Here is a 13496-nt window from a genome sequence, read left to right on the forward strand (position 1 = left end):
CCCTTTGCTCTGCACTTCTCCTTTCTGCCACCATGTGAAGAAGGATGTGTTTGCTTCCCCTTCCACCATGATCGTAAGTTTCCTGAGGCCTCCCCAGCCATGCTGAACTGTGAGTAAATTAAACCTCTTTCCTTTATAAATTACCCAATCTCTGGTATGTCTTTATTAGCAGCATGAGAATAAACTAATACAAATCTATCAAGCACCTATGTTTAATCCCCCTAACATCACAATAAAATGGGTGTCACTCCATTTTGCCAACAGTGAAACTTGGGTACAGATAGTTTCAGTAACTCTACTGGTATGTGGCAGAGATAGGATTTGAACCTAGTTCTTCAGACTCCAAGTTAAGGGATCTTTCCATCTTCCCAGTGGCACACAACTTTGTGTAATTAATCTCCTTGGCTTCTGTTACTCTGTGGTCTTTGCACTTCAGTGTTGCTTGCATTATTTTAATTTGGTTATTGCTTACTAGTAATTGCATACGTGTCTGATTGCTAAAATGTTTCGGCAATGGCTCTGCATTACTCTTCTGGAAACTTCAGAAAATGTTGATAGGGCACCAGCACAGGATGCAAATCAGACCCTTCATAATTAGAGTAACCTAGCTCTTGACATAATACACTTTAAAATTACTCATACTCATTTTAACAAATGTTTAACCTTATTTTTGCTCCAGATAAACATGAGTTAAACGTGTACTCCACTTGAAGAAAAACAGTATCAAGCCCCTTCCTGACTTAACCATATAATTCAATTTGGCAGAAATCACTTCTGACTCACAAAACAATAACTTTGAGGCAGTTTTCCTCAAAATTGCACTCTAAATTATTTCATTTACAAAGAATCAGTCTTACACGCAATTTATAACACACATATGCCTACCTACCTCTGTTCAGGAATACATCTGCAGCCTGATGAAGGAAGATTCCAGAAGGTGAATAATTGAGAGCTTAAAAATTCTGTTTCTCTTTTAGGCTTTCTCTACAGTAGGCTCACTATTACATTCTCTTCTTGCAAAGGAAACTGCTTTTAAATTATTTTATTTTCCTTTTCCCATTTTTCAAAAAATCTAGTATGCCAGAACTTAATGAGTTCTAACTGGAAAAGACTCCTTGGGCCTTTCAACAAATATAAGATTGTTCCAAACAGAAATCTATCTATTAAACAAGGAGCTGAAGTCATTTCAGAAACAAGCAGGTGGTGTCCATTCAGCTTCAGGTATACTGATTGCAGGGCCAACAAAAGATGTCAAGAATGACCAGCTTAAATTTTAGCCCTACTCAAACAAGAGCCACATCACACGCACCTGAACTCCGGGGAATCCATAGACTAAAACAGCCAGCGTTAGCCATCTGGGTGGTTGTGAGGTACCCACCCCCTCTTATGGAGTGCCAGCTAAGAAGGAGAGGTTCTATACATAACCTCAGACGTTTCCTGTGGAGACCAACAGAAATACCCAGATGTAGGGGAGGAAATACACAAAGTCAAAGAGTGGGGTTTGAGGTATTTGTTCCAGCTTAAGGAAACCAAGGTTTTGCCTTACTTTACTCACTGCACAGAGCTCTAGAGGTTTGCAAACCTCTTCATCCCTCTTCCCCTGAGACTAGTGCTCTCCACACGAAGCACATGACTGTGAGGGGGAATTGAAAAACAGTCGGTTGGCGTGTAAGAGACACGTTAGAAATGCTTTCCTAGTTTTCATTCGGGATGACACTGGCGCCCTCGCGTGGCAGGTAAGTCAATGCTCCGCGTGCATGGGATGCTGGTGCTCTTCCATGCCTGTTAGTTTTGGTACATGGCAACCCGTTGCAGGGGACCTGTGCCCCTAAGTGGTGATTATAATACTAAATTTTAAACTAAAATTATTCCTCACATAGTAGACAACAGGTTAAAAAAATGTCTGCAAAGAAACTACAGATAGAAAACATGAGCAAACAAGAACATGTCAGAGCTGGCACTTGATATTCCCAGGAATGACAATCCAGTCATATCTGACAATCATCATCATCATATCTAGCCAAAACACTCTGAAACCCTCAAGGGGACAGTTGAAATATGGAATTATACTCGCTATTGTTAATGATGAATTTTGCCTTGATATATTAGCTAATGATAGCATGAAGTCTTTGCTCTCAGCAAGACAGTAAATGAGTTACTGTATGAAAAACACTTAAATCAATGCCTGGCATACAATTAACACTGTATCACTGTTCGCTGTTATTTTAAAACATTGCCTTTTTACCTTTATTGCCCTTCAATTATTAAAACATTTAAAAAATGTTTAATGTATCTTTATAATTTTAAAATAATTATATACTTTATGGATATACAGTAGTAGGTTATATATCAATAAATGATCAATAAATGAACACACACTTTGGGGTGCATTTCTTTTTTTTAAGAGACAAGGTCTTGCTCTGTCACCCAAGCTGGAGTTCAGTGGCATGATAATAGTTCACTGTAGCCTCAATCTCCTGTTTTCAAGCTATCCTCCCACCTCAGCATCCTGAGTAGCTAGGATGATGGGTGCACCACCACACTAGGCTAATTTATTTTTTATTTTTATTTGTGTAGAGATGAGGTCTCCCTATTTTGCCCAGGCTAGTCTTGAACTCCTGGCCTCAAGCTGTCCTCCCGCCTTGGCCCCAAGAAGCTAGGACTACAGGCATGTGCCACCACATCTGGCTAATTTTTAAATCTTTTGTAGAGAGGGTCTTGCTATGTTGCCCAGGCTGGGTCTCAAACTCCTGGCTTCAAGCGACCCTCCTGCCTTGATCTCCCAACGCTTTGAAATTACAGGCATGAGTCACCACACCCTGCCAAAAAAATTGTTTTTAACTTATGATTTGGAGACTGTTAATTTAGAAATAGTTGTCTGAAGGGAAAAAGTGGTATCCTCCTAGTAACATTCACAAGTCCTTGGCTTATTTAATATTATTCTTCCCTTTGCTACCCTAACTATTCAGGTGTTTACACAACCGGTGGAGGGGCCATATCAACAGTACGAAAGGCCTATCACAGATGTAGAAATCCCACTTTGAGTGACATCTCATGGTTGATTTTTACAAAATGTCCTATATGAGTACAGAATGCACTTTCCAACCCTTCTCTCCCACTGCCAAAGAAAAGGGACTGATCACTTCCCCTTGGGGAAACAGAGTTGCCATATTCTTCTGTTTCCCCACTATATATGTGATTATATGGTTTGATTTCCATAAAGTTTCTGGCCAGTTTTCCAGGAATCACAGTGAAGATGATAATGCACAGTCCAGAGTACCTGCTATAGGCATTCCATCCACAGGGCTTTCAATGTCCAGTTTTTCATTTGATCCTCACAGTACCACAGTGAAAGGGAGAAGAATAAGCCAATGAGGAGGTAGAGATGAGACAACATTTGAGTGACTTCATGAAAGCCCTTCCTAGGGCCCATGTTCTATTGCTGTCCACATGGAGCCATGACCCTACAGTGTAGTTCACTTTTTACCATACCTCTTTTTTTGACTAAATTGTTCAGATACTCTGCTCTGCAGTGGAGGAAAAAAGTCCCTTAATTTCATATACCTTAATGAATATGCTGCTTCCTTCTCAGAATATGACAATATGAAATGCAGGTTTCTTTGGCTGAATTCCTCCAACATAATGAGACAGTAAGGTGCAGGATAGGTTTAGTAAGTTTGGCTTTTGTTTTTAAATGGCAGTTTAGACCTGTCTTAAAATATTAATTTATAAAAGAAAGTACAAAGTTTGTAACAGTTTTTGCTAAACTGCATTGTGACTTATTCTAGAATCAACTTGGGAATATTCTTAAACTATTAGTTATACATCAACAACTTCTCCCTAAATTAGTTTATGGAAAAAACGTTAAGTACTGTGAAATAATACTGAAGTGCAGTTGCCAATCCACTATTAGAAACAACAACAACAATAGATAATATTTATTGAGCACTTACCCCATGCACTATTCTAAGCACTTTTCATATTTTAACTCACTTTGCTCTAATAAGCCTATGAAATAGCACCTACTATCAACAATTTACAGACGGGAAAATTGAGGTATGGAGAAGCCAACTGACTTGCACATGATAACACATCTAGTAAGGGACAGAGACAGGATTCAAACTCAGGTATTCATGCTTATCCAATCAGAAGGCTTTTTTTTTCTTCCCATGGTTTATGCAAACGATGGTCTTTCTATAATTTAGCAAGAAAATGGACTATGAAGAGAAGATGATCATTTCATTTTAGCTCTGTTTTTCACCTTAGTAAGAGCTATTACAGTTTCTGAGTTGACAGGGGACACTGCTAACTAACTCCCATATCAAAAGAGAAACCATAATGGAAATGAAAAAATATTTAGCATCAAATTTTATTGAAATTATACATATCAACATTAGGAGTTATTCTTCCTTGATGTCTGACTTTCCCCAAGAGATTTTCCTGCTCTATGTCTCAACTGCTAATGGATACAGAGGCAGCATGGTGTAAGTCTAGATGCTGAGGCCAGACTGCCTGGGTTCAATCAACATCTACACTTTCTAGCTCCGTGCCTCAGCTTCCTCATCAGTCAAAAAAAAGCAATAATAATACATATTTAGGCACATATTACAGTTTGGGCACTCCTAATCCAAAAGTCTGGAAAATGCTCTGAAATCCAAAACTTTTGAGCACGGATATGACATCACAAGTGGAGAATTCTACACCTGATCTCCGTGAGTCATGGTAGAAGCACAGGCACACTACATCTCGTTTATTTAGCAACCCCAAGGAAAAGAAAACTACCTTCAGGTTATGTGTATAAGGTGCATACAAAATACGAATGAATTTTGTGTTTAAACTTGGGTCTCATTCCCAAGATATCTCATTATGTATATGTAAATAGTCCAAAATCTGAAAAAATCTGAAATCCAAAACACTTCTGGTTTCAGGCATTTTGGATAAGGGATACTCAGCCTATATGAGGTTAAATGAATTAATACTGGCAAGGCACTAAAATCAGTGTCTGGTACATGAGTCCTGAGTATTATTTATTTATTTATTTTTAAGAAGAAATGAAAGAAGAAAATAAAGTTTATTGCCCCTGACAATGTTCTTCCCACTTAAAGCTGTGGGAAGTCAGATTATAAGTGAAGCAAGAAGAAATTTCCATCTCAACATAATTTATTTTCCTTGCACCTTACATTTTGCCACAGTGGGAAACTATAGTAAAACCATGTTGTGTTCTCAGCTACTATGTACATCTTGGTCAAACCTGGTCTTCAGAGTCATCCAACACCCACCAAGAAGGGATCTTTAAAGGGACTCCAGCTGACATCAGTCTCCTCAATTCCTAGGTATAAAATAATCCATCTTAATCACTGGCAAGAGTTCTATGTCCCTAGAACTAAAAGAGTTTTGAAAGAAACCACTGCATTACTGACAAAACAAACAAACAAACAAACAAAACTGGCCAGGTGCAGTGGTTCATGCCTATAATCCCAGCACTTTGGGAGGCCGTGGTGGGCGGATCACAAGGTCAGGAGATCCAGACCATCCTGGCTAACACGGTGAAACCCCGTCTCTACTAAAAATACAAAAACTTAGCCAGGCGTGGTGGTGGGCGCCTCTAGTCCCAGCTACTCGGGAGGCTGAGGCAGGAGAATGGCATGAACCCAGGAGGCGGAGCTTGCAGTGAGCCAAGATCGCACCACTGCACTACAGCCTGGGCGACAGAGCGAGACCTTGCCTCAAAGAAAAAAAATTTAAAAATCTAAGAAGAAAAGAAAATTCTTATTTTCTTCATATGAGCAGAACAAGGAACAAAATGTTAGCATAATAAAATGAGATGACTAAAAGGCTGCTCCTATTACATTTTTATAGCTGACATCCTTGCAGGGAGCCAACTGCCCGATGAGGGCCAAACATTCCAAAGGGCCGCTGTTGTAGAACCAGAAGCAATCTTCATGTCACGTTTTGGGGGTGAAAGAGTACTTCTTACAACAACAGATAAAAAGAATGGCAAAACCTCAGTTCAGAAAGTTGAAATAGTCCCTTTCTCATGTTCCTTTTGCCTCTCCCTGCCCCATTTTGATTCTATTTGCCTGGAGTTCCCACAGTGCTGCCCCGTCCTCTGCTGAGAAAGATAATCAGCTTTCCTCTCCCCTGCTGATGGTCTTGGCTGAGATGCTGACACAGCCCTCTCCTGTTATTGTAATTAGACACTGAACTAGCAGATACTGAAACCACACACTTTGATGTGTTTTGGCTAAATTAAACAACACAAGGGTGCTCCTAAGGAAGTAGACTTAGAATGCATGTGTTCAGAAGTCTAGTCTCAAGTCAAAAACAATCTGTTCCAAATAGGGAGTCAGATGTGGGCAAAAAAATGCCCTGGTTATAGCCACAATACCCTAAATATTTCCCACCTACGCATCTTATGTAAGTACATGCACTTCTTATCTTAATGCTAGGTTATGACAAGCCGTTCACAGTGATCTCTTTCTCCTTCCACAGAGAAGTCACCTGGTACCGTCCTCCTCTTATCTCATTCCTGGAATGACTAAATATTTGGAAACTAAAAAGCAAAAATCTCTTGGAAAAGCTGTGTTTTCACCTGAGGATGGCAATCAGTGTGATAAATAAAGACTCTTTATAACCTTCCAAGTCAAAGGAAAGAAAACCTAGCAATGGTGATTCATGTCCACAAATCTTGAGCTGGTTAATTTAAAAGCCTTCTGTGGGAATCAGGCGGCCGTTGGGAATAAGGTGTTCTCCTCAACAAGCTTACAGCAGCTTTCCTAAGAGACAGTGTCATGAAAGTGTCTTTTGGAAGTGCTAGAATTGTAGACATCCTTCTTTCCTGGCCACCCATCCTATATTCCCAAATCAGTACCCAGAGGTATAGGCATGTTAAGAGGCTTGCACATTGCCACAGAGTATCTATTTGCTATCTGCCAGACTGTGGGCTTACAACTCTTCACATTAAGCTACCCCAAAATGATCCAGGCACAAGAAAAGTTCCACCTTCATTTGTCACTGAGAACATCCTTCTCTACTACACTACATACCCACTTCATCAAATATCTCAAAATGTTGCTCTCTTATTTTTTTTGGGACAGAGTCTTGCTCTGCCACCCAGGCTGGAGTGCAGTGGCGTGGTCTCGGCTCACTGCAAGCTCCGCCTCCCGGGTTCGCACCATTCTCCTGCCTCAGCCTCCCAAGAAGCTGGGAATACAGGTGCATGCTGCCAAGCCCAGCTAATTTTCTGTATTTCAGAAGAGACGGGGTTTCACTGTGTTGCCCAGGCTAGTCGCGAACTACTGAGCTCAGGCAATCCACCCGCCTTGGCTTCCCAAAGTGCTGGGATTACAGGTGTGAGCCACTGCGCCCAGCCAAAATGTTGCTTTCTTAACCCCAAAGGAGAAATGCTTATTGTTTCTGTATTATAAGTTATATCACTAAACTCTTAATTAAAAAAAAAACAAAAACAAAACAAAACCTAGATCTATTAGAGAGTGTTGGAGATGGAGACTAGAAAAATTCAACCACATTCGCTTGCATTTCTTCAGGCTAAAATACTACAGGGCAGAACACCTTAAAACATTTAAATTTGAGTGCCTTTTGTTTGTTGTTGTTGTTGTTTTACTTCTTTCAGACATTGCTTCTTTAGCTCCTGATCCAGATGGAACCTGAAATTAATTTGTATTTTTTTTCTTGTAAGTCAGGTGCCACTGTCAAGAGCTCAAACACGAGTCCGTTCCTGGATGGCCTAACGGAAACAGCTCCAGTCTGCAGCTCCCAGCATGATCGACGCAGAAGACTGTGATTTCTGCATTTCAAACTGAGGTACCTGCTTCATCTCATTAGGACTGGTTGGACAGTGGGTGCAGCCCACAGAGGGCGAGCAGAAGCAGGGAAGGGCATTACCTCACCCGGGAAGTGCAAGGGGTCAGGGAATTCCCTTTCCTAGCTAAGTGAAGCCATGACAGACTGTACCTGGAAAATCAGGACACTTCTGCCCAAATACCGCTCTTTTCCAATGGCCTTAACAAATGGCACACCAGGAGATTATATCCTGTGCCTGGCTCAGCGGGTCCCACACTCACGGAGTCTTGCTCACTGCTAGCACAGCAGTCTGAGATCCACTGGTGAGGCAGCAGCCTAGCAGGGGGAGGGGCGTCCACCATTGCTGAGGCTTGAGTAGGTAAACAAAGCAGCTGGGGAAGCTCAAACTGGGCAGAGCCCACCACAGCTCTGCAAGGCCTGCTGCCTCTGTAGACCCCACCTCTGGGGGCAGGGCATAGCTGAACAAAAGGCAGCAGAAACTTCTGCAGACTTAAACATCCCTGTCTGACAGCTCTGAAGAGAGCAGTGGTTCTCCCAGCACAGTGTTTGAGCTCTGAGAACGGACAGACTGCCTCCTCAAGTGGGTCCCTGACCCCCATGTAGCATAACTGGGAGACATCTCCCAGTAGGGGCCGACTGACACTTCATACAGGTGGGTGCCCCTCTGGGACTAAGCTTCCAGAGGAAGGACCAGGCAGCAATATTTGCTGTTCTGCAGCCTCCGCTGGTGATACCCAGGCAAACAGGGTCTGGAGTGGAACTCCAGGAAACTCCAGCAGACCTGCAGCTGAGAGACCTGACTCTTAGAAGGAAAACTAACAAACAGAAAGGAATAGCATCAACATCAACAAAAAGGACATCCACACCAAAACCCCATCTGTAGGTCACTAGCATCAAAGGCCAAAGGTAGATAAAACCACAAAGATGGGCAGAAACCAGAGCAGAAAAGCTGAAAATTCTAAAAACCAGAGCTTCTCCTCAAAGGATCGCAGCTCCTCTCCAGCAACGGAACAAAGTTGGATGGAGAATGACTTTGACGAGCTGACAGAAGTAGGCTTCAGAAGGTCGGTAATAACAAACTTCTCTGAGATAAAAGAGGATGTTTGAACCCATCGCAAAGAAGCTAAAAACCTTGAGAAAAGATTAGATGAATGGCTAACTAGAATAAACAGTGTAGAGAAGACCCTAAATGACCTGATGGAGCTGAAAACTATGGCACAAGAACTACGTGACACATGCACAAGCTTCAGTAGCCAATTCGATCAACTGGAAGAAAGGGTATCAGTGACTGAAGATCAAATTAATGAAATAAAGCGAGAAGCAAAGTTTAGAGAAAACAAAGTAAAAAGAAATGAACAAAGCCTCCAAGAAATATGAGACTATGTGAAAAGACCAAATCTACATTTGATTGGTGTACCTGAAAGTGATGGGGAGAATGGAATCAAGTTGGAAAACACTCTGCAGGGTAAGATCCAGGAGAAGTTCCCCAGCCTAGCAAGGCAGGCCAACATTCAAATTCAGGAAACACAGAGAACACCACAAAGATACTCCTCGAGAAGAGCAACCCCAAGACACATAATTGTCAGATTCACCAAGGTTGAAATGAAGGAAAAAATGTTAAGGGCAGCCAGAAAGAAAGGTTACCCACAAAGGGAAGCCAATCAGACCAACAGCAGATCTCTCAGCAGAAACCCTACAAGTCAGCAGAGAATGAGGGCCAATATTCAACATTCTTAAATAAAAGAATTTTCAACCCAGAATTTCATATCCAGACAAACTAAGCTTCATAAGTGAAGGAGAAATAAAATCCTTTACAGACAAGCAAATGCTGAAAGATTTTGTCACCACCAGGCCTGCCTTACAAGAGACCCTGAAGGAAGCACTAAACATGGAAAGGAACAACTGGTACCAGCCACTGCAAAAACATACCAAATTGTAAAGACCACTGATGCCAGGAAGAAACTGCATCAACTAATGGGCAAAATAACCAGCTAACATCATAATGACAGGATCAAATTCACACATAAAAATATTAACTTTGAATGTGAATGGGCTAAATGCTCCAATTAAAAGACACAGACTGGCAAATTGGATAGAGTCAAGACCCATCAGTCTGCTGTATTCAGGAGACCCATCTCATGTGCAGAGACACACATAGACTCAAAATAAAGGGGTGGAGGAAGATCTACCAAGCAAATGCAAAGAAAAAAAAAAAAAAAGCAGGGTTGCAATCCTAGTCTCTGATAAAACAGACTTTAAATCCACAAAGATCAAGAGAGACAAAGAAGGCCATTACATAATGGTAAAGGGATTAATTCAACAAGAAGAGCTAACTATCCTAAATATGTATGCACCCAATACAGGAGCACCCAGATTCATAAAGCAAGTCCTTACGGACCTACAAAGAGACTTAGACTCCCACACAATAATAATGGGAGACTTTAACACCCCACTGTCAATATTAGATCAATGAGACAGAAGGTTAACAAGGATATCCAGGACTCAAACTCAGCTCTGCACTAAGCGGACCTAACAGACATCTACAGAACTCTCCACCCCAAATCAACAGACCATAACATTCTTCTCAGCACATCACACTTATTCCAAAATAGTTGGAAGTAAAGCACTCCTCAGCAAATGTAAAAGAACAGAAATCACAACAAACTGTCTCTCAGACCACAGTGCAAACAAATTAGAACTCAGGATTAAGAAACTCACTCAAAATCGCACAACTACATGGAAACTGAATAACCTGCTCCTGAATGACTATTGGGTAAATAACAAAATGAAGGCAGAAATAAAGATGTTCTTTGAAACCAATGAGAACAAAGACACTACATACCAGAATCTCCAGGACACATTTAAAGTGGTGTGTAGAGGGAAATTTATAGCGCTAAATGCCCACAAGAGAAAGCAGGAAAGATCTAAAATTGACATCCTAACATCACAATTGAAAGAACTAGAGAAGCAAGAGCAAACAAATTCAAAAGCTAGCAGAAGGCAAGAAATAACTAAGATCAGAACAAAACTGAAGGAGATAGAGACACAAAGAACTCTTCAAAAAATCAATGAATTCAGGAGCTGGTGTTTTGAAAAGATCAACAGAATTGTTAGACTGCTAGCAAGACTAATAGAGAAGAAAAGAGAGAAGAATCAAGTAGATGTAATAAAAAATGATAAACGGGATATCACCACCAATCCCATAGAAATACAAACTACTATTAGAGAATATTATAAACACCTCTACGCAAATAAACTAGAAAATCTAGAAGAAATGGATAAATTCCTGGACACGTACACCCTCCCAAGACTAAACCAGGAAGAAGTTGACTCTCTGAATAGACCAATAACAGGCTCTGAAATTGAGGAAATAATTAATAGCCTACCAACCAAAAACAGTCCAGGACCAGAGGGATTCACAGCTGAATTCTACCAGAGGTACAAAAAGGAGCTAGTACCATTCCTTCTGAAACTTCCAATCAATAGAAAAAGAGAGAACCCTCCCTAACTCATTCTATGAGGCCAGCATCATCCTGATACCAAAGCCCGGCAGAGACACAACAAAAAAAGAGCATTTTAGACCAATATCCCTGATGAACATCAATGGGAAAATCCTCAATAAAATACTGGCAAACCAAATCCAGCAGCTCATCAAAAAGCTTATCCATCACGGTCAAGTCGGCTTCATCTCTGGGATGCAAGGCTGGTTCAACATAAGCAATCAATAAATGTAATCCATCACATAAACAGAACCAATGACAAAAACCACATGATTACCTCAATAGATGCAGATGAGGAAAATAGATTACCTCAAAAGATGCCTTTGACAAAATCCAACAACTCTTCATGCTAAAAACTCTCAATAAACTAGGTATTGATGGAACGTATCTCAAAATAATAAAAGCTATTTATGACAAACCCACGATCAATATCATACTGAATGAGCAAAAACTGGAAGCATTCCCTTTGAAAACTGGCACAAGACAGGCATGCCTTCTCTCACCACTCCTATTCAACGTAGTGTTGGAAGTTCTGGTGAGGGCAATCAGGCAAGAGAAAGAAATAAAGTGTATTCAATTAGGAAATGAGGAAGTCAAATTGTCCCTGTTTGCAGATGACATGATTGTATATTTAGAAAACCCCACCATCTCAGCCCAAAATCTCCTTAAGCTGATAAGCAACTTCAGCAAAGTCTCAGGATACAAAATCAATGTGCAAAAAACATAAGCATTCCTATATACCAATAACAGACAGAGAGCTAAATCATGAGTGAATTTCCATTCACAATTGCTACAAAGAGAATAAAATACCTAGGAATCCAACTTACAAAGGATGTGAAGGACCTCTTCAAGGAGAACTACAAACCACTGCTCAATGAAATAAAAGAGGACACAAACAAATGGAAGAACATTCCATGCTCATGGATAGGAAGAATCAATATCGTGACAATGGCCATACTGCCCAAAGTAATTTATAGATTCAATGCCATCCCCATCAAGCTTCCAATGACTTTCTTCACAGAACTGATAAAAACTACTTTAAAGTTCATATGGAACCAAAAAGGAGCCCACATTGCCAAGACAATCCTAAGCCAAAAGAACAAAGCTGGAGGCATCATGCTACCTGACTTCAAACTACACTACAAGGCTAGAGTAACTAAAACAGCATGGTATTGGTACCAAAAGAGAGAGAGAGACCAATGCAACAGAACAGAGGCCTCAGAAATAACACCACACACCTACAACCATCTGATCTTTGACAAACCTGACAAAAACAAGACATGGGGAAAGGATTCTCTATGTAATAAATGGTGCTAGGAAAACTGGCTAGCCATATGTAGAAAGCTGAAACTGGATCCCTTCTGTACACCTTATACAAAAATTAATTCAAGATGGATTAAAGACTTAAATGTTAGACCTAAAATCATAAAAAGCCTAGAAGAAAACCTAGGCAATACCATTCAGGACATAGGCATGGGCAAGGACTTCATGACTAAAACACCAAAAGCAATGGCAACAAAAGCCAAAATAGACAAATGGGATCTAATTAAACTGAAGAGCTTCTGCACAGCAAAAGAAACTACCATCAGAGTGAAAAGGCAACCAACAGAATGGGAGAACATTTTTGCAGTCTACCCATCTGACAAAGGGCTAATATCCAGAATCTACAAAGAAGCAAATTGACAAGAAAACAAAAAAAAATCAAAAAGTGGGCAAAAGATATGAACAGACACTTCTTAAAAGAAGACATTTATGCAGCCAACACACACATGAAAAAAATGCTCATCATCACTGATCATCAGAGAAATGCAAATCAAAACCACAATGAGATACCATCTCACACCAGTTAAGAGTGGCGATTAAAAAGTCAGGAAACAACAGGTGCTGGAGAGGATGTGGAGAAATAGGAACACTTTTACACTGTTGGTGGGAGTGTAAACTAGTTCAACCATTGTGGAAGAGAGTGTGGTGATTCCTCAAGGATCTAGAACTAGAAATACCATTTGAGCCACCCATCCCATTACTGGGTATATACCCAAAGGATTATAAATTATGCTGCTATAAAGACACATGCACACGTATGTTTATTGTGGCACTATTCACAATAGCAAAAACTTGGAACCAACCTGAATGTCCATCAGCGATAGACTGGATTAAGAAAATGTGGCACAT

At 40.6% G+C, this 13496-nt stretch overlaps 1 protein-coding gene and 1 long non-coding RNA gene across 13 annotated transcripts in view; one reads left to right on the plus strand and one right to left on the minus strand.

The window, feature by feature from the left end:
* PPM1H (protein phosphatase, Mg2+/Mn2+ dependent 1H) overlaps positions 1-13496 on the minus strand; it is a 288801-nt gene that overhangs the window by 166585 nt on the left and 108720 nt on the right. The window lies entirely within an intron of this gene.
* LOC144332940 (uncharacterized) overlaps positions 1-13496 on the plus strand; it is a 20510-nt gene continuing 7014 nt past the window's right edge. The window contains exons 1-2 of one of the 2 annotated variants that reach the window (XR_013401195.1): positions 1-109; positions 7704-7824. This is a non-coding gene — a long non-coding RNA (uncharacterized LOC144332940). Of the gene's footprint in view, positions 110-7699; positions 7825-13496 lie in introns of both variants that reach the window. The other variant, XR_013401196.1, reaches the window with a different exon arrangement.

This window comes from Macaca mulatta, chromosome 11 (genome assembly GCF_049350105.2).
Source record: "Macaca mulatta isolate MMU2019108-1 chromosome 11, T2T-MMU8v2.0, whole genome shotgun sequence".
Lineage (NCBI taxonomy): Eukaryota > Metazoa > Chordata > Mammalia > Primates > Cercopithecidae > Macaca > Macaca mulatta.